Genomic DNA, 21,447 nt, shown 5'->3' on the forward strand with positions numbered 1-21,447 from the left:
CTTCCACTCCCAGATGTGGGTAAAGGGCTCCCTGCTACAGTACATTGTCGATAGCAGGAGCCAAAAGAACCTCATCTCGGCAGAGGCCGTGAAGTGGCTAGGCTTACCGACCACAGCACATCCACAACCGTACACCATCGGGTGGCTTCACCAAGGATGGGATCTTCACGTGAGCCAGCAGTGTCACCTTCCATACAACATCAAGCCCTTCACGGATGAGGTATTGTGTGACATTGCTCCCCTTGAAATTTGTGATGTATTATTAGGAAAACCATACTTGTGGAAGCAACATGTTGTGTATGAATCAAGGCCCCGTGTTGTTATTGTTACTTTGGGAAATAATTTGTACAGGATATCAGAGGTAGCACCGCCTACCGCCATCTCTTTTGTTACTACAAAACAATGCAGTAAGCTCATTTCCAAAACCAAGAATTTGTTTTCCTGATGATACACCCTCAAAGAAAGAAGAAGACGGTGGCCACGACCTCCAGATAAGGCCCCTTTGCATGACAACTACAGATGTACAAGGTCATGGAGGAGTATGAGGACATCTTCACCTCCCTCGCAGGGGTTCCTCTGCACTGTCAAGTCAAGCACTCCATTGATCTGACCCCAGGTGCACTACTGCCCAATGGATCAGTATATCGACACTCCGTTTTGGAGAACGATGAAATCAAGAAGCAGATTCAGGAGTTGCTACAAAAAGGTCACATCCGTCCGAGTTCATCACCCTGTGGGAGCCCGATCATGTTGGTACCAAAGAAGGATGGGATTTGGAGACTCTGTATTGACTATTGGGCGTTGAACAAGATCATTGTCTGTAATAGGTACCCAATCCCATGGATTGATGACCTCCTGGACCAACTGAAAGGGGCAAAATATTTCAGCAATATTGATTTGAAGTCAGGATATCACCAGGTACCAATCGAACCCTCTGATGTGTGGAAGACTGCGTTCAAAGCCAAGGAGGGCCTTTTCGAATGGTTGGTTATGCCTTTCGCATTGACGAATGCTCCTGCAACCTTCATGAGGCTAATGGATGACATGTTGTATCCATTCACCAACTCATTTGTAGTGGTATACTTGGATGACATCCTAATCTTCAACCAAAGTTGGGAAGAGCACCTCCACGACATCTGACAGATTCTCCAAACACTGTGGCAACACAAGTTATGTGCCAATTTGGAGAAATGCACTTTTGGCATGACTGAGGTTTAGTATCTGGGATACATTATTGATGAATAGGGGGTGCATGTGGATCTAGCCAAGATCCAAGTCATTCGGGATTGGCCATCTCCAACCACTCTGACAAAGCTTCGCAGCTTTTTGGGTCCTGCCAACTTCTACTGCAAGTTCGTGTTGGGATTTTCTCATATCACTTGGCCCTTGAGTCAAGTCACCAAGGGAGGAGAGAAAGAAAAATTCTTTTGGTCTGAATCTCAACAGAAGGCATTCAAAGAGTTGAAAGATCACCTCTACTTGGCACTAGTGCTCGCATTACTAGACTTGCAACAACCATTTGAGGTCGAGACAGATGCCTCTGACTATGCTATTGGGGTAGCCCTTACTCATCATGGGCATCCAGTGGCATATCACAGTGAGACACTTTCAAACACAGTCTGGAAGTATCCCACTTATGACAAAGAGATGTATTCCATTATGTAGGCCTGTCGACAATGGAATCATTACATTTTAGGGAAGGAAATGGTCATCTACATAGACCACCGACCCTTGTAACTCATACAGACCCAAGGGAAATTACATAATGATCGCCATCAGAAGTGGTCCAAATACCTGCAACAGTTCCATTTGAATATCAAGTATAAGAAGGGCAACACCAATAATGTTGCATATTGCCTCAATCGACCACCAATCATGGCATTTAACCACCATGCTCAACTCTTGTGGGCACGAGACCTTTGATTGGCCACTTCTCTACAAAAGTGACCCAGAATTCGGCCATACATACCAGAAACTCTTGGAGGGTCAGCATGTTCCAGATTTTCACCTCCAGGATGCCCTATTATGCCACCTGGGTCACCTTTGTGTTCCTTCAAGTGAGCATGCCAAGATGATTTTGGAAGCACACTACATTCGGACTGTTGGGCATTTCGGGGTCGAGAAAATGGTGGTAGTGCTGCAAAAGTATTTCTATTGGTCGAATCTTTGATAGGATGTCAAGAAGTACATCAGATCATGCACTGCCTGCACCATTACCAAACCGACCATTAAGAATCAAGGCCTCTATACCCCGCTGCCTACCCCTAGTCGACCCTGGGAATCCATCTCCATGGATTACATGTTAGGCCTTCCTTCCACTAAGCATGGAAACGACTGTGTTTTTGTGGTCGTCGACAGGTTCTCGAAGATGGCCATTATGTCGGCTTGCAAGAAGAATATCATAGCAGAAGCCACTGCTAAACTCTTCTTTGAACGAGTGTGGGTACACTTTGGGATCCCACAATCTATCATCTTAGATCAGGACATCAGGCTCCTCGGTACATTTTGGTCCAGTCTCTGGTCGATGTTGGACACCAAACTCACTAATTCCACAGCCTTCCATCCTCAAACTAATGGCTAGACAGAGGTTGTCAACAAGATGATCGTACACATTTTGCGCATGTACAACTCAAAGCATCCACACACATGGGATGAGAGCCTCCCCTATGTTCATCATAGCTAAACCAAGCTCTCCATAGCTCGACTGGCCAGAACTCTTTTCAGGTGGGCTTGGGATTCCAGCCACTATGTCCCATTGATGTGGCCATGCCATTTGCAGCTACTCATGCAGAGCCGGCTCATGTCCAATCTGAAATAGATAAGACAAATAGCTTCATTGAGCACATCCAACATATTCGCTAGCAGGTCCATGACATTCTGGAGAAATCAAATGCCACGTACAAGCAGTGACATGATCAGCATTGGGTGCCACACAAGTTTCAGGTGGGCGACAAAGTCTGGTTGCATTTGCAAAAGGAACACCTTACCAGAGCCTATCAGAAACTTAGAACACTCTGATATGGTCCTTACACCATTACCAAGGTTTTGGGAGACAATGCATTTGAGCTCAGCATTCCCCCATTCCTTGGCCTGCACCTAGTGTTCAATGTGGACCGCATTCAGCCATACTTTCCACCATTACTAGACACATCTGACATTGCAGAATAGCTCACACCCACAAAGTTAAATCCATATTGCATGGAACAAGCTGAAACTAATTGGATCATGGACACATAGATTAAGCACACTCGCCATCATAATATCCAACTGTATTGAGTTGTCAAAGTAGGCCAACTCCTTCACCAGGGACCAAGTTCAGCAGAAGTTTCCTCATCTCATGGAGGAAATCAACGCAATGGGGGCCATTCCTTCCTAATGGGGTAGGAATGATCCAGGTGGATATTGGTGGCCACCTACCAATTCTACTTGGACCCCCACCATTGCTTCTTTTAGTTTTTCAGTTTCCTTAATTGTAGCATAGTTTACTATTTTTAGCAGTTTTTCGAGTCCTAAACTTCCAGAGCCGTTTTGAGGTCATTTATAAATGACGTTTTTTTGGAAATATATTACCAGCAAATTTCTGTCAAAATCGTCTTTTTTGTCGTAGTCCTCTAAGAGATCTTTCCAATGGGTTATCATGCGCATCAAACGGAGATAATATGACCAAGTCGCGGCCCTGGGAAGTTGGTTGTCCAACTCACTCTAATGGGGCCCATAAACTCTTGGTGTTACATCTCCTCGGGTTATGGTTTTGGTTGTTTAGGGTTTTCTCTTATTGTTCAATAATAAAATGGCCCTTGAGCCTCATTGTAAGATAGTTCAGAGGCATGCAGCTGCCACATCTCTTCTCAAAGATAAGCTACCATCGCCCTAGCTAGTTTATTTCCATTTCTGTTTGTAAGCATATTTCAGTATTTTACATTAATGAAATGAAGTATTATTTCCACTGCATCTCTGTGTTTATGGTTATCTCTGTAATTTGTTTTGTTCTTGTTTAAATCTAGATCACATGAGCTAGGACACTATGACATGAAGTGTCCACACAATAAGGCCGACAATAATCCCTCAGGAGGAGCGGCAGGTGAAGCTCTAGATTCATAATTTGAGTTAGATTTCACCCTCATTGCATGCATGGTGACATCATAGATGGGTAGTGTGTTGTATGTGGATAGTGTAGCATCATTCCATATGATGAGAAACAAAGAATTTTTCAGTGACTTGGAGGAGAAGGACCTCCAGATGCACATCGAGATAGGAGATGATGGAAGGTGTAATGTGACCGACATCGATATTGTTATTCTTCAGAATGAGTATGGTTCTCCTCTCACATTAAAAGATGTCATGTATGTTTCAGGTTTGAAGAAGAATTTAGTTTCAGTTGTTATGTTATAAGATCATGGCTACGATGTGATGTTTAGCAAAGTAAATGCTTTCCTTCATCACATAGCCACAGGACAAGTGAAGCAGATTGAAGTTCAGGTGAAGAACCTTTACAAATTGGATATAAAAAATTGTGTTTCCTTGAGCAAAAAGTAGAGAAGGTGCAGATCCAAGACAACGGTGAATTATGGCATAGATGATTGGGCCATTTTCACCATGGATCCTTGAAGATCATGCAACAGATTTCCACAAGACTTCCCAAGGGTGCACTAGAGCAGTGAGATACATGCAAAGGGTGTACATTGGGGAAGTACACCAAATCCACCTTTCATGATAGGGACAGTTGAGCACAAGAAATCCTTGAAAGAGTTCACTCAGATGTGTGTGGACCGTTCTTGACTGCCCCCACTGCCAAGCACGAGTTGTATGTGCTATTTTTAGATGATTTATCACATAATCATTGGATATTCTACATGCAGAAGAAAGACCTGATATTCTCAAAATTTTGTCAATTTAAAGCATTTGTTGAGAAAGACACTGGTAGGAAAGTGAAGGCTCTTAGGAGCAGTAACGGTGGGGAATATGTGTCGAATGAGTTCAATAACTTATGTGCATCCGAAGGCATTCAATGGGAGTTAATAGAACCCCATAACCCACAGCATAATGGGGTGGCTGAGAGGAAGAATAGAAGTGTTGTGGGAGTTGCACGGACAATGTTACATGATCAGGGCCTACCATTTCACTTGTGGGATGAAGCATGAAACACATTTGTATATGTGTAGAACAAGAGTCCTCATCAGATTCTTGGGATGAGTACACTAAAAGAAATTTTTTTAGGGAAGAAACCATATGTGTCACACTTTAGGATCTTTGGTTCATCATTTTACTGTCATTTTACCAAGGATGCAAGGAAAAATCTAGAACCGACAGCTTAATTGGGAATATTTGTGGGGTACACTGATACACCTCACAACTATCTAGTGTGCCTTTCATCTCACAAGATGATAGTTGTTTGTCGAGATGTGATATTCGATGAAGAGAAGGTCATGAGATGTTCCCTTGAGAGGGAGCTTCAGTTACATGCAAATGAGGAGCTTCTAGCTCCAAAGGAAGAACCTCAGGATGATGTGGAGTAGCCACAAGCAAAGGAGCAGAGAGTGGAAGCACCCACTCATGCAAAGACATCGAGAGATGGAAGGAAGCACATTAGAGAAGCTGATAGATCGATGCATGATGCTATAGAGAATGTGGTAGCACCCACATCACATCACAGGTAGAGGAGGTCACCAAATCGATACAGTAGCTACATGGATCTGATGAGTGAGAGTGCAGAAATTGAGCCATCCTCATTCGAGGAAACAGTGCAAAAACCAGTGTGGGTTCATGCCATGGTATAGGATTATGATTCCATTATTAGGAACAGTGCTTAGGAATTTGTCCCAAGCCCAGAGGACAAGTTAGTGGTAGGTTCCAAGTGGATCTACAAGGTGAAGTGAGAAGCAAATGGGAGTTTCGAGAAACATAAGGCTATATTGGTGGCCAAGGGATTCTCTTAGGTGGATGGAATTGATTACAAGGAGACCTTAGCTCCAGTAGCAAGGTACTATTCAATCAAATATATTCTAGCACTTTCAGCATAGATGGAATGGAAGATACATCATATGGATGTGAAGACAGATTTCCTCAACAAAGTGATTGAGGAAGAGGCGTACATAGAGTAGCTAGAAGGATTTGAGACCTTCAACAGAGAATCACATGTGTGCAGACTCAAGCGAGCATTGTATGAATTGAAACAAGCACCCCGTACTTGGTACAACAGGATCGATAACGATTTCACCAGGTTGGACTTCACCAAAACTGAAGCAGATGCGAACCTTTACCATATTGTGGTTGAAGGTAAATTATTGATTATAGTATTATATGTTGATTATTGAATTCTAACAGGTGATGAGAAGCTGGTCAAATCTTGCAAAGAGGATCTTGCAAGAGAATTCAAGATGAAGGACTTAGGGCTCATGCATTAATTCCTCTTTATGGAAGTATGGCAAGGAGATGGGGAAATATTTGTCTCTCAAGGCAAGTATTCCAACAATATACTGAAGAAGTTCCACATGAAGAGTGGAAAACCCATGGAAACTACTCTAGCAAGGAATTGGAGGAAGGAATATGCTACTTCAGGTGAAGTAGTGGAGGCTATTACTTACAGGAAGCTTGTGGTTCACTTATGTACTTGGTGAACACTCAACCAGACATGTGTCATGCAGTTAACCAGCTTAGTCAAGCAATGCTTAAGCCAACCAAACTTTATTGTAATGCAGCTAAAAATGTGTTGAGTGAAGTTGCAAGACTTCATAGATGCAGATTGGGCAGGGATTCCATCTGACAAGAAGAGAACATCAGGGGGGATCTTTAGTATTGGGTCAACAACAGTTTCTTGGTACCGCAGGAAGCAGAGATCAGTTGCACTCAGTTCAGCGGAAGCAGAGTACATGGTTTCTAGTCAAGCAGCTTGTGAGGCTATCTGCTTGAGGAAGATCATTGTTGGGTTATTTTGTCAGCAGATGGATCCTACAGTGATTTAGTGTGACAATCATAGTTGTACCAAAATCTCTAAGAATCCATTTTTTTATGATCAGTCCAAGCATATCAACATCTGGTATCACCATATCAGAGATTGTGTGCAGAGGCAGATCATGTTATTAGAGTACACTCCTACAGAGGAACAGAACGCAGATGTCTTGATTAAGGCACTGTCAAGAGTCAAATTCGAGTTCCATAGAGGTAGGATTGGGGTATATAATAATCCCTTTATTGTTGGGAGGGATTGTTTAAAATGCAAAAAGAAAATCATGATTTAATTTTCCCTTGAATTAAATTAGGATAAAAATTTTAAATCCACATCACAAGACAACTTGTACAAGCTACTTAAGTCAATTCGACTTAGTCGGTTTAGTTAATTCGAGTTCAAGGCATAACTTAAGTCATGTAGAATGTCAACTACTTTATAGGAACCCTGGTTGAGTTTATTTTGATTGTAATTAATTAATTTAGTTTAATTGAGTTAAATTCAATTAAACTAGTTCCAACTGTTGGAGGAACTAGTAGGAGGTCTAACAGTGGGGTGCTGCTTTATGTGTTCAACTAGTTAACTGATAATTCAGCCATAAATAACTCATGCATGTGTGATCTATGAGTTACCCAATTGATATTGGAGTTCAAGGGCAGTGTATTATCAGTGGCATAATCATCCAAATTATACAGGTGGTGCATACAGTCAGAGAAAGGCCTATGATGGATTTCGTAATTCCAAATGAGGAATTTCCCTAATTAATAGGGTTTAATTCCCAAGGAAACAATGCAAGGAAATAGGGACTTGGGAAAGAAGAAAATTGGTTAAGTATTGGCCAAGGCTTGTCTAGGAAGTAGTGAAACAGATAGAGATAGTGTAGAGGTTTCTCAGGCTTGAGCAAAGCATTCTAATCTTCTCATATTTTCTGACTAATGCAATATATAGATAGCAGGGGTTTTTAGTTGTGTCTTTCCCTAGGAAATCATTGTGTAATGTGTTGATTGAATTCTTTATCCTGTATGCTTCATGATTTCCTAGTCGTTAATTGTTTATGCTGTAGAAATTTTGAATAATAAACACCTATTCACAGAGATTATCTCGATTATACACTATTGCGGAATACATGCATAATACATAACCTCCTCTATGTTGATCATCAATTTAGCAGCATTAAAAACAATGAAACATCAATCACAAGCGCACATTGAAGCATCAATCACACATATCAACATAGTATGTACCCGAGGAAAGCATAATGCTGAAAACCCCCAACTATCTGTATATTATATTGATTGAGAACATGTAACAATACATAGTAAAATACTCCTCACAAGTACTCAGTACTATCTCCACCTGTTACACACAAAACTAGCTCGGATCTGAACAAGTCACAGGTTCAAATCTCCTCCGCTGCTTTGCCTGCCTCCACTGCACAATCCTACAAGAGAATCACGTGAGCACAAGCTACAATTGCCTTGATATATGCCCACACTGTGCAATCCTCATTGGCATAACTCAATCACATGCATGTGCAAATCTCATGCACAACTGATAGTCACAACTCACCCTTTCACTTACCTCTAACACCTGTCTCTGTTGAACTGTCCATGCACTAAGTTAACTGATGTATTCTTTAGTTTCTTTATGAGTTAATAATTAGTGAATTAATTAACAATCAATTCACACAACTCATCACTAGTGTATTCTTTAGTTAGATTAAATACAACTAGTTCATATAAGTCAAACTAAACACAACTCCAAATCCAACTCCAAAGAACTCACATGCATGACTTCTAACTAAAGTCCTCCATGCAATAGCTCAACTAACACATAAGAAACCACATGATTCCTTTTGTCAGCTGCATGTGCCACATCCGTAGCTCGAACTGAAGTGCTCCAAGAGAATAAGATAATGTTTAGAGTCCAAATATTACTAAGGGCTAATAATATTTGACTGTTTCTATTTTTAGCCTAGCAGTCTAAAAATAGACTCTGATCACTCCACTATGAACCAAAAATAGAAGTCCATATATTTTCCCCAACATGACCAATCATCCATAAACAGCATCCTGCAACTCATAGACTATGATCCATATGTCTAAAAATAGACTTTGCGCCAAAAATAGCCTGCGGGCCCACTTAGTGAAGGCGACTTCTTTCCACTAAGCTCCATCATCTTGTTGCATTTTCAACACTCCCTCTCAAAAAGATATGGATTATCTATAACCCCTATCCTGCAACTCTGGAATGTTCTTCATGCAACACATTTGCCCGGTCCACTTGCTCCAACAACACTCAGAACAAAAACACTCCCAACTGACCACTCTGTTGGGCTAAGAAGATACTCTGATGCTGAAGCTCTACCTGCTACTGACAAGTTCTCCCTCTCTGACATCTGCACTACTGTAACATCTCCATGCATCTCGCACCATTGCACACCTCTTTGTGCCACCTAGCACTGTGCAAAACACTTGTGCCTCTCGCATTGTTGCAGCCTGCTAGCTATGCGCTGTCCTGGGATTCCCTACACTGTCACTCTCTTTGCCGCTCCATATGCATTTGTCTCTACCCAATCAGTTAGTTCCTGCTACTCCATGTCGCGGCTCTTGTACCAAGGTCTCATCCAAGAGGTTGGGTACCTCAAGGATCCTGCCCCTCCTCCTTGGGATGATCAATCCACATCACCCCACCTCCTACCTGGAGGTATGGCTGCATGTGATCCCCCAGCCCACCTGGCTCCATCTAACTATAGAACCATCATGATCAATCAATTTTTTTTAAATATTTTCAGCAGCATGGTAGAAAATAGAATCAGTAAGTGGGAATAAGTAAAAGAAAAGAGGGAAAAAGGGCAAACGGTTTTAGGCCGAAGCGTTCCATAGTATATCATGGTATCATGCTGAGACACATTATTGAAAAGGCTTAAGGGGATAAAGAAGAATTTTTTTGCTTCTTTGTTGACTTCAAAAATGCATTTGACATGGTCCCTAGAGATAAATTGTGGCATAGAATGAAGAACTTGAAATTCCTTTGCAATATAGAGTAGTTGTTGTCCATAGGCTTTATGAAGAGGTGAAAGTCAAAATTAGAACTTCAGCACGCATTTCAGAAAGTTTTAGGAGCAACATTGGAGTCAAGCAAGACTGCCCTTTATCCCCTACCCTTTTTGGTTTATATATTGACAAATTAGAAGAGTGGCCAAATCTTCTAGGTGGGGATGGTGGTCGGTTGGGGTAGTTTGTAATCAAACTTCTTTTATATGTTGATGATCTTGTATTGATTTCTAAATCGGCCCATGGATTGCAAATTCACGTATATGCCTTTGAGCATTTTTGTAAAGCAGTGGGGATGCAAGTCAATACCAGTAAGACCAAAATAATGATTTTCTCTAATAAAAGGAAGCAAATCCAGCATGCATTATTCTTTGAACGCAACATTCTTGAAGAAGTAAATGAATACAAGTACCTCAGGATCGATTTCAACAACAAGCTTAATTGGGAGGATTGTGGAAATAAGAGAATTTTAGGAGGGTGGAAGGAATTATATACACTTCAAAACATAGGTAGAGAGGTAGAGTTATGAGATTGGAAAATGATTAAAGTGCATTTTGGACTACTAATTTTTCCAATGATATTATATGGGTGTGAACTGTGGGCTAGCAGCGTCCCTGTTTCAAAATGAAAACAAATTGAGAAAATACAAAAACGCTTGATCATGAGCAAGTTCAAAATAAAAAGTTTGGTTCATAATGTTGAGTGAAATAGGAGCAGCTCTCATCGAAGCAATTGCTATGGTGCATCTTATAAGGTATCTAAAAATAATTGAGCAAATGGGAGTAGGTAGATGGCTGAAAGTTATCTTCAATGAAGGCGTGAGTGAAAGAAAGAAATCATCGATGAGGAAAAACAACAAATGGATACAAAAATGGAATATTTACCTCAATGCATGTCCCACAAATAGCAAGGAGTTAAATAATTTTGTTATGCAGAAGTTCTGTAAGCGTATATGGGGAAAAAAAGTTGGGTAGAAAGAAGAACTACTATGTTCCGGAATTCAACCCCACTTGTGATCTCCAACAAAAAGAGTACATTGGAGCCAACATTCTGTGGAGAGAAAAGATTCTTATTGTTCAATTAAGAACGAACTCACACCAACTTCAGTGTGAAGCAGAACGGTGGAAGTGACCTAAAGAAGTTTGGGAAGAACGGGTGTGTATTTTTTGCACTTCTAGGGCAGTGGAATTAGAAAAGAATTTCATTTTGGAATGTGATGCTTTCAAATACATCACAGATAGTTATGGTAGTATGTTAGCCTCAATTCCTTGGTATTGTTTTTCCAAAGATGGGACTCTTAGAAGGTTAGGTCAGCTCATCATCAATTTGAGTAAAAAACGATTGAATTGCAAAAGACAAAAAATAGGGAATTTGGAAGTCTCATAGACTATTTTTAGTTTTGTGGAGGTTAAAATATCATTCAATCATTTATTCAGGAATGGTGAATTTTTAGTAGTAAATATATTGTGAATAGAATCAAAGGTGACTAAAACAACAAGCATGAATATTCGTTGGAACTAAATTGAATTACATAAAGCTTCTTTTCTTATATGAGAAAGTCTTCATTAGTTTACAATGGAATCGATTTCTTAAAAAAGCATCTCTCATTGCTTTGGTAGCGCCTAAGGAAATAATTGAATTGAGTGTAGGATGCAGGTCAGACATAACAACAACAACAACAAAAATTCATGAAATTAAATTCCCACAAGCCACGACGACAACTTGTCCTCTGGTGTTAGTGTTGAATGTGGAAAATGAAGGTGTCGAAGGGAGTACCTCTGTTGTTCCTCTTCCATACATGATGAACCTGTGTATCAAGGCTGATATCACCGATTTTGTGCAAATTATTTTTATAACAGACCTGCAATAAAATCATTTTGCAAATAGAAATATAAATGCAATTGGAGTAAGTGGTCAGTGTTGACAAGAGAAGGAGCCATCCCCAGGGCACTTCCTTATATATAGAGAGAGATACAAATGGAAATATCCACGATTTAAGTCATGTTACATTTGGGAATATGTTTGAGGTAATTCAATGGGAGAAAATAGGGGTAAAACGGGGAGAATTGTTGTGCCTCTCATTATGGAGTGTTGACATGAATGTAGCATAATGAGAGCTCTTTAAAGGATGGAATTAGATGCAGATGTCAATCATTTTCATGAGAAGCCAATGGTGTAAATTTCTATGTGAAGGCCCTTTATCATGGTTCTCCTCTTGATCATGATTTTGGAAGATTTGTTCAGGAATCAAATGGATAAAATTCTTGCAAAGTATCACTGCTATTGAAAATTCACAATACACTCACTCCAAATCAGTGGAGTCTTGGTGGTTAAGATGCACAGAGATTACACAAGGGAGTGCCCGTGAGAGGCTATCTGTAAGGCCCCTGGGTCATCATCACACATTGGTGAGTCAAGCGCGCCAAGCGAGCGCATTTAACCAACAAGTTGGGCACGAGTCGTCATGGGCGTGCAGTGAACGAGACGAGTTGATTGCACAAAACCGACGAGTTGGAGGGCACGCCCAACCGATGAGTTGGGCCAACCGAATGAGCCAAGGGCACTCCCATGAGTTGAGATGAAAAATTGACTAAGTATGGATGTGCAATGTTGGTGAGTTTATATGGGCAGGTGACCATGTATGTGGTCGCCCTACACTTGGGCCGACGCATAAATATTAGCTAAGTGTCGAATGGATGGGTCTATTTGGTGACAAGAAAGATCCCACCCATGGGCAATGTAGCATATAAGAGCATCAAAGATTTGTGTTGGAGAATAATCAAGTCATTCCACATCCAAGCAAGGGAGTCCTAAGTCAATGGGTAGACTACCTAAGTAAGGTGCAAGGAATCTACCCACAGGTCGGGCAGAATAGTGCAGAAGCAAGGGCGAGTTGGAAAATCACACCACAAGTCGACGGGTAGGTGGACAAGTTGTAAGTAGGTGGGCGGGTAGATGAAACGCAGGCGAAAGGCAGTCAAGCAAACGAACCATGGGAAATCTGGTAGGCAGGCGGGCGGTTTGATGCAACAGAAATGTGTAGCGGGTGAATGGTAGCGCGGCGAGCTGGGCAGGGCGACCCGAGTGAGCGGTGCGCCCACGACGAGTTGCACGAGTCGGGTAGACAACCTGGGTGGGTGGTGCGCCCACGATAATGTTCAACGGGAGTTCAGTAGAGCACATAGGCAGCGAAGAATTGGAACGCGGTAGTGTGTTGGGTCAGGCGAGTGTGCACAGTGCAGCGACCGAGTCGGGTTGACCAACTGAGCTGCACAGTAGCTGCCCATTGTAAAAATTCATGAACTCGGTTGAGTGTTGACTCCCGAGAATTTTTATAAAAGAAACAAATACAAAGATTTATATGCATACTTGTACAATTGTGTCTCTTGCATGGTTTAAGTGTATTAATGTTATTCCGCACATTAATAAAGTAAAATGGTGAATTATGTGAATGTTAGGCATAGTCTGGAAAATAACTTAGTAAAGAAAATGTTTAAGTGTTTAGCCGGGGCTACACGTAGTCTAACTCATGAAAAAATAGTTGGGGGCGTGACAAATGGTATCAGAGGAAATTGCAGAGACCAAGTATGTATGCAGTCTGAAGTTTTGGACAGGAAATCTTGGATTCACAGTTTGGGGTTCCTGGACTTGGTGGTTCATGGCAAGACCATCCAAGCATTGGTGGACACGGGTGCCACACATAACTTCATGACTACATGTTTAGCGAAGGAAGTTGGGCTGTAGATTATCCCGTCGGATGTGGAGGTCAAGGCAGTGAACTCAAGGGCTAAAGTGGCTGGATTGGCACACGAAGTGCCAGTTCAAATTGAATACTAGTAGGGTCGGTTGGACTTCACAGTGATGGAGATGAACGACTTTGACATGATATTGGGGCAGGATTTCTTGAAGGGAAATAGGGTGGTTATTGTTCCCTTCTGCGATGAGATTATGTTGATTGGAGGCTCACGAACTTGGACTTTGCCTACTCATAAGCAAAGGAAGGAAGTCAAGGTGCAGCATGTTTCTACACTGAGTTTGGAGAAGGCTATGTGGGAGTCAGATGTAGAGACATATGTGATAGTCATCAGAGAAGTTGATAGTGATGATGGAGTGGGGACACCTGTTCCAGCTGAAATTTCTGAGGTGTTGGCCAAGTATGCAGATTTGATGCCCGATGAGCTACCAAAGAAGCTTCCACCAAGGCATGCAATGGACCATAGCATTGAGCTAGAGCCAGGGAAGCAACCTCTGGAAAAATCTCCTTATCAGTTGTCGGGACCGGAGTTGGAGGAATTGAAACGACAGTTGAAGGATTTGACTAATGCAAGTTTCATAAGACCTTCAAGGTACCCATATGGAGCTCCAGTATTGTTCCAGCGGAAGAAAGACACAAACGAGCTATGGATGTGTTGTGATTATTGGGCTCTCAACAAGCAAACGATAAAGAACAAGTATCCTTTTCCATTAGCTACAGATTTCTTCAATAAGCTTACGAAAGCCCGAGTGTTTTCCAAGATAGATTTGAGACATGGGTACTATCAGGTGCGGATAGCAGAAGGATGTGAGAAGAAGACCGCGATTGTAACAAGGTATGGAATTTTTGAATTCCTTGTTATGCCATTCAAGTTGTGCAATGCTCCTGCCACATTTTTCACTTTGATGAATGATGTGCTATGTCCATACTTGGATTCATTTGTAGTAGTATACTTGGACGACATCATAGTGTACAGTGATAACATGGAGGATCATAAGAAACACTTGTATTTGGTGTTTGAGGCACTAAAAAAGAGTCATTTGTACTTGAATAAGTCGAAGTGTATGTTTTCCCAGACCGATATTTCGTTCCTTGGGCACATTGTGGGCCAAGGGCACATATAGAAGGAGTCGAACAAGGTGAAGGCAATAGAGGATTGGGCTAAACCAAAGAATTTCCATGATATGAGGGTGTTTTTGGGAATGACCAACTACCAGTAGAAGTTTGTAGAGGGGCACTCCAAAGTGACCTCATCACTGACAGACCTTTTGAAGAAGGATAAGCGATGGAATTGGACAGAGAAATGTCGTATGGCATTTGAATATTTGAAGAAGAGGATGGTTTCAGCACCGATACTGAAGTTCCCTAACTTCGAGAAACCGTTTGAGGTACACACAGATGCTTTGGATTTTACGATAGGAGGAGTTCTTATGCAAGATGGGCATCGGTGGCGTATGAGAGTCGAAAGTTTCAAGACAGGGAATGAAGGTATCCGGTCCATGAGAAGGAGATGACTACAATCATCCATGGTTTGCAGGTATGGATACATTACTTTATTGGAAAGCCTTTTGTTGTCAAGACTGACAACATTGCAGTGAGTTATTTTGCATCACAACTAAATCTGTGAGCAAAGCAAGCTCGATGCCAATACTTCTTGGCAGAGTTCGACATGACTATTGAGTACAGGCCGGGTAGACTCAATGCAGTTGCAAATGCTCTCAACAGGAAGGGGCAGTTAGCCACATTAGAGGAGTAAGAAGACCGGGCAGCGTGAAGTAGGAGTCAGGTACAGATGACCGAGGAGATGCAAAATAAGCTTAAGGAGAGTATTGATACCAATACTCAAGTGCAGAACATTGTGAAGCAGATAAAGGAGGGGAAGACATGGAAGTTTTTTCTCGAAGATGGACTCTTATTCTTTGGGAACCAACTCTATGTTCTGAAGACATCTGGGCTTAGAAGACACCTTTTGAAGGAGTGTCACGGTTCTCTATGGGCTAGCCACCCAAGGCAATGTCTTTCTTTGGCATTTTTGGAGAGAGGGTTCTTTTGGGAGAAGATGAGGGAGGATGTAGAGGAGTATGTGTGCACATGTATTATTTGTCAGCAGGACAAATCAGACACCCAGAGACAGGGTGACTTGTTGTAGCCTTTACCAATTCTAGAGAGACCTTGGATAAGTGTCTCGATGGACTTCATTACTCAGTTACCACTGGTCGTGGTTGATTTTTTTTACAAGTATGCCGTCTTCATTCCAATGAAGATACCTTGTAGAGACGAGAAAACTTTGGAGTTTTTCTTCAAGAACATAAAGGAAGTATTGGGGAATGCCATTGAGAAAATTTTCGGACCGAGATCCATGATTTACAGGTAGATTTTGGACCACATTGTTCAAGCTAGTCGGAACAGATTTGTGGATGAGTTCGAGTTACCATCCGCAGATAGATGGGAAGACTGAATGAATCAATGCATTGTTGGAGGACTACTTGAGATATTATGTGACAATTGATCTAAAGAATTGGCCTGAACTCTTAAATGTAGCTCAGTTCAGCTACAACATGCAGAAGTGTTCTGCAACAAGGTATAGTCCATTTGATTTGGTGAATGGACAGTTGCTAGTTGCTCCTCATACTGTATTGATGAGAGGTTTCATGAGGAGTCCTCATGCGAAGAGATTTATGACAATATGGGAGGAGACCTTGGAGTTGGCATAGTTGCACTTGCACGAGGCTGCAAGGAGGATGAAGAAATGGGCAGATAAAGATAGGCGGGATGCACAATTCAGTGTGGGAGATTCTCAGGATTACCGGAGATCAGTTTCAGCCACCAAAGAGGACTGTGAGATCTTTGAAAAGGAAGTATGAGGGGGCATTCCGAGTGAAGAAGCAAGTGGGAGAAGTTACATATGAGTTGGAGCTTCCGAACCACATGTATTCAAAACATCTTGTTCTCCATATCAGTCAGTTGAAGAAGTGTCAACTTGATGTAGAACATCCAGACAGGATGGAGCCACCGAGAGGGCCTGCCATGATTGTTGACAGACTAAACCTTATTTTGGAGAAGATCTTGGATCTTCGAATGACAGGTCTTGAGAGTAACATGTGATGGAAATTCCTCATTAGATGGAAGGATGCACCAAAGGAGGATAGCTGGGAGATGGAGGACTCACTGTGGAGGTGGAAGAAGAATATTGCAAAGTACGACAAGAAGCTATGGAGGATAATCGGATTGTCGAGGATGACAATGACTTCCAGTGGCGGAGGATGTAAGGCCCCCAGGTCATCATCGCACATTGGCGAGTCGGGCGAGCGCGTTTAACCGACGAGTTGGGCATGAGTCGTCATGGGCACGCGGTGAATGAGACGAGCCGGTCACACAAAACCAACGAGCTGGAGGGCGCACCCGACTAACAAGCTAGGCCAACCGAACGAGCCAAGGGCACTCCCATGAGTTGAGATGAAAAAATGAATAAGTATGGATGGGCGGTGTTGGCGAGTTTATATGGGCAGGCGACCATGTATGTGGGCACCCTACACTTAGGCCAATGCATAAAAATTGGCTAAGTGCCGAATGGATGAGTCGGCTTGGTGACAAGAAATCCCCCACCCATCAGCAATGTAGCATATAAGAGCATGGTGGATTTGTGTTGGATAATCAAGTCATTCCACATCCAAGCAAGAGAGGCCTAAGTCAAGGGGCAGACTACCCAAGCAAGGTGTAGGGAATTCACCCACAGGTCAGGTGGAATAGTGCAGCAGCGAGGGTGAGTTAGATAGTCACATTGCAGGTCAACGGGTAAGCAAACGACCGCAAGCAGGCAGGCAAGCGGACGAGCAACAGGCAAAAGGCAAGCGAGCGGACGAACCGCGGGAAGTCTTACAGGCAAGTGGACGAGCTAAGGTAGGCAAGCGGGTGGCTTGACATGACAGAGTTGTGTAGCAGGTGAATGGTAGCACGGCGAGCTAGACAAGGTGACTCGGGTGGGCGGTGTGCTTGCGGTGAGCTGCACGAGCCAGGTAGACGACCTGGGTGGGTAGTGCATCCGCAGTAATGTTGAACGAGAGTTCGGTAGAGCACACAAGTAGTGACGAATTGGAACGTGGTAGTGTTTTGGGTCGGGCAAGCGTGCACGGTGCAGCGGCCAAGTCGGGTTGATCAGCCGAGCTGCACGGCAGCTACCCATTGTAAAAATTCATGAACTTGGTTGAGTGTTGACTCCTGAGATTTTTTATAAAAACAGCAAATACAAATATATATAATCATTCTTGTACACTTGTGTCTCTTGCATGGTTTAATTGTATTAATGTTACTTTGCACATTAATAAAGTCAAATGGTGAATTATGTGAATGTTAGGCGTAGTCCGGAAAATAACTTAGAAAAGAAAATGTTTAAGTGTTTAGCCAGTGCTGCACGTAGTCTAACTCATGAAAAAAGAGTTGGGGGCGTGACACTATCTCTTAGGACAGTTGGTCGAGAGATTCATGCTCAAGATCTTTCTCATTCAAAAAAATATGTAATGTATCAACGTGCAAACCCCCAGTGTGGTTTACAGTTTTGGTGAAAATTGTTTTCGGCTGCAAGCGAGCATGGAATACATGGCCCACAAACCATCACCATTCAATATTTGTCGTGCATATATCTTATTGCTGGACTCATATTACCATGCACTGGATTACTCACGCCACCATCAAGTTCTTATCAAAAAGGAGGGAGGGAGGGAGTTGTTATCAAAAATAAAAGTGGAAGGGAAGGAAGGAAGGTGGAAAGTGGGAAGGAAGTAAGCAATGAATGAATGAATTTTAATGTTTACAAAGTTAAAAATAGTTTATAGGACAGATTGTTTTTTATCTAGAAAGATGTAAGGAAGGAATGAATGAGTGAATGAATTTTAACGTCTACGAAGTTAAAAATAGTCTATGGGACATATTGTTTTTTATCTGGTTGATGTATTCATCCTTTTTCCTGTGAAGCCTCACAATAAACAAACCTCCCAACGTCTCAACAAACCCTTCACTAAATAGATTATTCAAAAATCACCATCAAATTATGATATGCAAAAGACAAACACTTGAGACCCACACGCACCATTTTCTATTCAAACATTCATAGATACACATTGTAGGTTTTGAGTCCAAAATCTAATTTGGATAAATTAAGAACATTTACAAAGGGGTCGGGTATTATTTTGAAATTGTAAAAGGGGATTAGGCCTTTTAAAATATATAATTGTAGGTTTTGAGTCCAAAGTCTAATTTGTATACATTAAGAATATTTACAAAGGGGTCAAGTATTATTTTTGAAATTGTAAGAGGGGATTAGGCCTTTTAAAATATATATATATATATATATATATATATATATATATATATATATATATATATATATATATAATCTATTCTTTATTATAAGTTATGAGATAGTTTTATAACTTTTAAAAAAGAGTCTATTTTGATAACTAATTAGACAGTTAGCAAGTGAGTCTAAGAGTGAAATAAAAATTAGAAATGAAGAATATGAGAGGTAATGAAGATATTTTTCTAAAATTAAAGAATACAAATCAGTGATTGATTCTAGTTCTTAGGGTACTCGCAGAAATGTTGTTTTTCATCGTGTTTTCACTATTTCATTGATTTTTTCTTCTACTAGCATGTGTGTAATGAAGTTGCAGATCTTTTTAAGTTTTGATTTGAATTTATCTTAAATTGTACTCAAAATTCGGATTTAAAGAGTCTCAATGTGCGCTCTACCATGTTGGAAATTCATCCACAATTTCTTCACCTTTTCACCATTCCTTCTTCAAAGTGTAAGCCTCAATTCTTAACTGCCTAAGCCATAAAGTTTTGTCCTCTTCACCTTTCTTCCAACCCGATTTCTAATACAAAACCCTACAAACCTTAGATATCTTGGCCAGTCTGGTTTTAAAGGTAGGTTTCAAAACTAGAATATTTATTGCAAGCTCTCATGGCCTATCCCTTCGGCCTTATATTTTAAATATTTTTCAGTTTTATTAGATGTCCCGAGCACTAGTTCCCTCACGTTCAGGAACTGTCTCTGGGGAAACAACAAAAAGAAAGATACTGAAGAGGTATTCTAGTTATGCAGCATTGATGACTAATCTCATTGATTTTGAACCTTCCAACTATGAGGAGGAAGCTAGCCAACAAGTTTGGAAGCATGTGATGATAGAAGAATACCAATCTATTATGAAGAATGATGTATAGGAAGTTGTGCCTAGACCTGAACAGAATTCATTAGTGACCTCAAAAGGGATATACAAGATTAAGCATACAATGGATGGAAGTATTGATAAATACAAGGAAATATTTATAACTAGAGGGTTCTCCTAGAAATAGGGAGAGGGTTACGATGATACTTTTTCTCTAGTTGCTAGGTACACTACTATTAGATATATTATTTTTATTGCTTCTTCTAAAGGTTGGAATTATATCATATGGATGTAAAGATTGATTTCCCCATTGGTGTGATTGAGGAAGAAGTGCCCATAGAACAACCTTAAGGTTTTTAGGTTCATGGGAGAGAGTCTCACATTTTTATATTGAAGAAATCCTTGTATGGACTTAAGAAATAACCTAAATCCTAGTATTATTGAATTGATGGCTACCTGACAAGAATTGGTTTCTCCAAAAATGATGCTAATCCAAACCTATATATATATATATATATATATATATATATATATATATATATATATATATATATATATATATATATATATATATAAAGGTTGAGAAAAATGAACCTGTGATGTTATTGTTGTATGTAGATGACTTATTTTTAACAGGTGTAGAGCATCTCAATATTTAGTGTAAGAGGGATTTGGCCTCTGAATTTTCTATGTAGGATCTTCCCATCATTGGAAGAACTGGATTCATAAAGAGAACCCTTCTCCTTCCCCTTCTTCACTTTGGCAGCCAAAGCGAAATTTTCTTCATCAGTTCCCTTTGATGAAGATTCGTCCCTAGTATTCCGCCTGATCTCCTCTTGCACAAGGTCCGACCAAAGTCTCTCCCATCCTGGTAATTTCTCCCGACCATTGACAGAGTCCTGATACGAATGCCAACTCTTCAGAAGACCAAGGAGAGCCAAGCTCACCAAGTCCTCATCATCGACAGTTACCCCCACACTTCCCAGCTCATCCCGGCATTGGTGAACTTCGTGAGATACTGGATCATACTATCTCCATTCTCACACTTAATGTTTCCGAGTTTTATCCTTGAGCGCCATTCCACAGCTCAAAAACTCAACCGCTTCTGATCTAAAATTCGTGAGAACAAAGTATTTCTTGTACAGAGATCGACTGTATGGGCATTCACCGGATATCTCACCTTCCAAAAGAAGGATGAATCCAGAGGCTACCTGGCCCGATTACAGACTCTACCTGAAGAAATAAAATATAATCACTTTCTGAATAATAGATCTGATGATCAATCCTCGCTTTGATATCTTGTAGAAATTTTTCTACAAAGAAAAGAGTTCTGATACCATGTAGAAATTTTGAATAATAAACACTTATTCACAGAGATTATCCCGATTATACACTATTGCGGAATACATGCATAATACATAACCTCCTCTACGTTGATCATCAATTTAGTAGCATTAAAAACAATGAAACATCAATCGCATGCGCACATTGAAGCATCAATCACACATATCAACACAGTATGTA

The sequence above is a fragment of the Pinus tabuliformis genome, chromosome 4_2 (assembly GCF_031772625.1).
Source record: "Pinus tabuliformis cultivar Carrire ecotype Pingquan chromosome 4_2, CPIR1, whole genome shotgun sequence".
NCBI lineage: Eukaryota > Viridiplantae > Streptophyta > Pinopsida > Pinales > Pinaceae > Pinus > Pinus tabuliformis.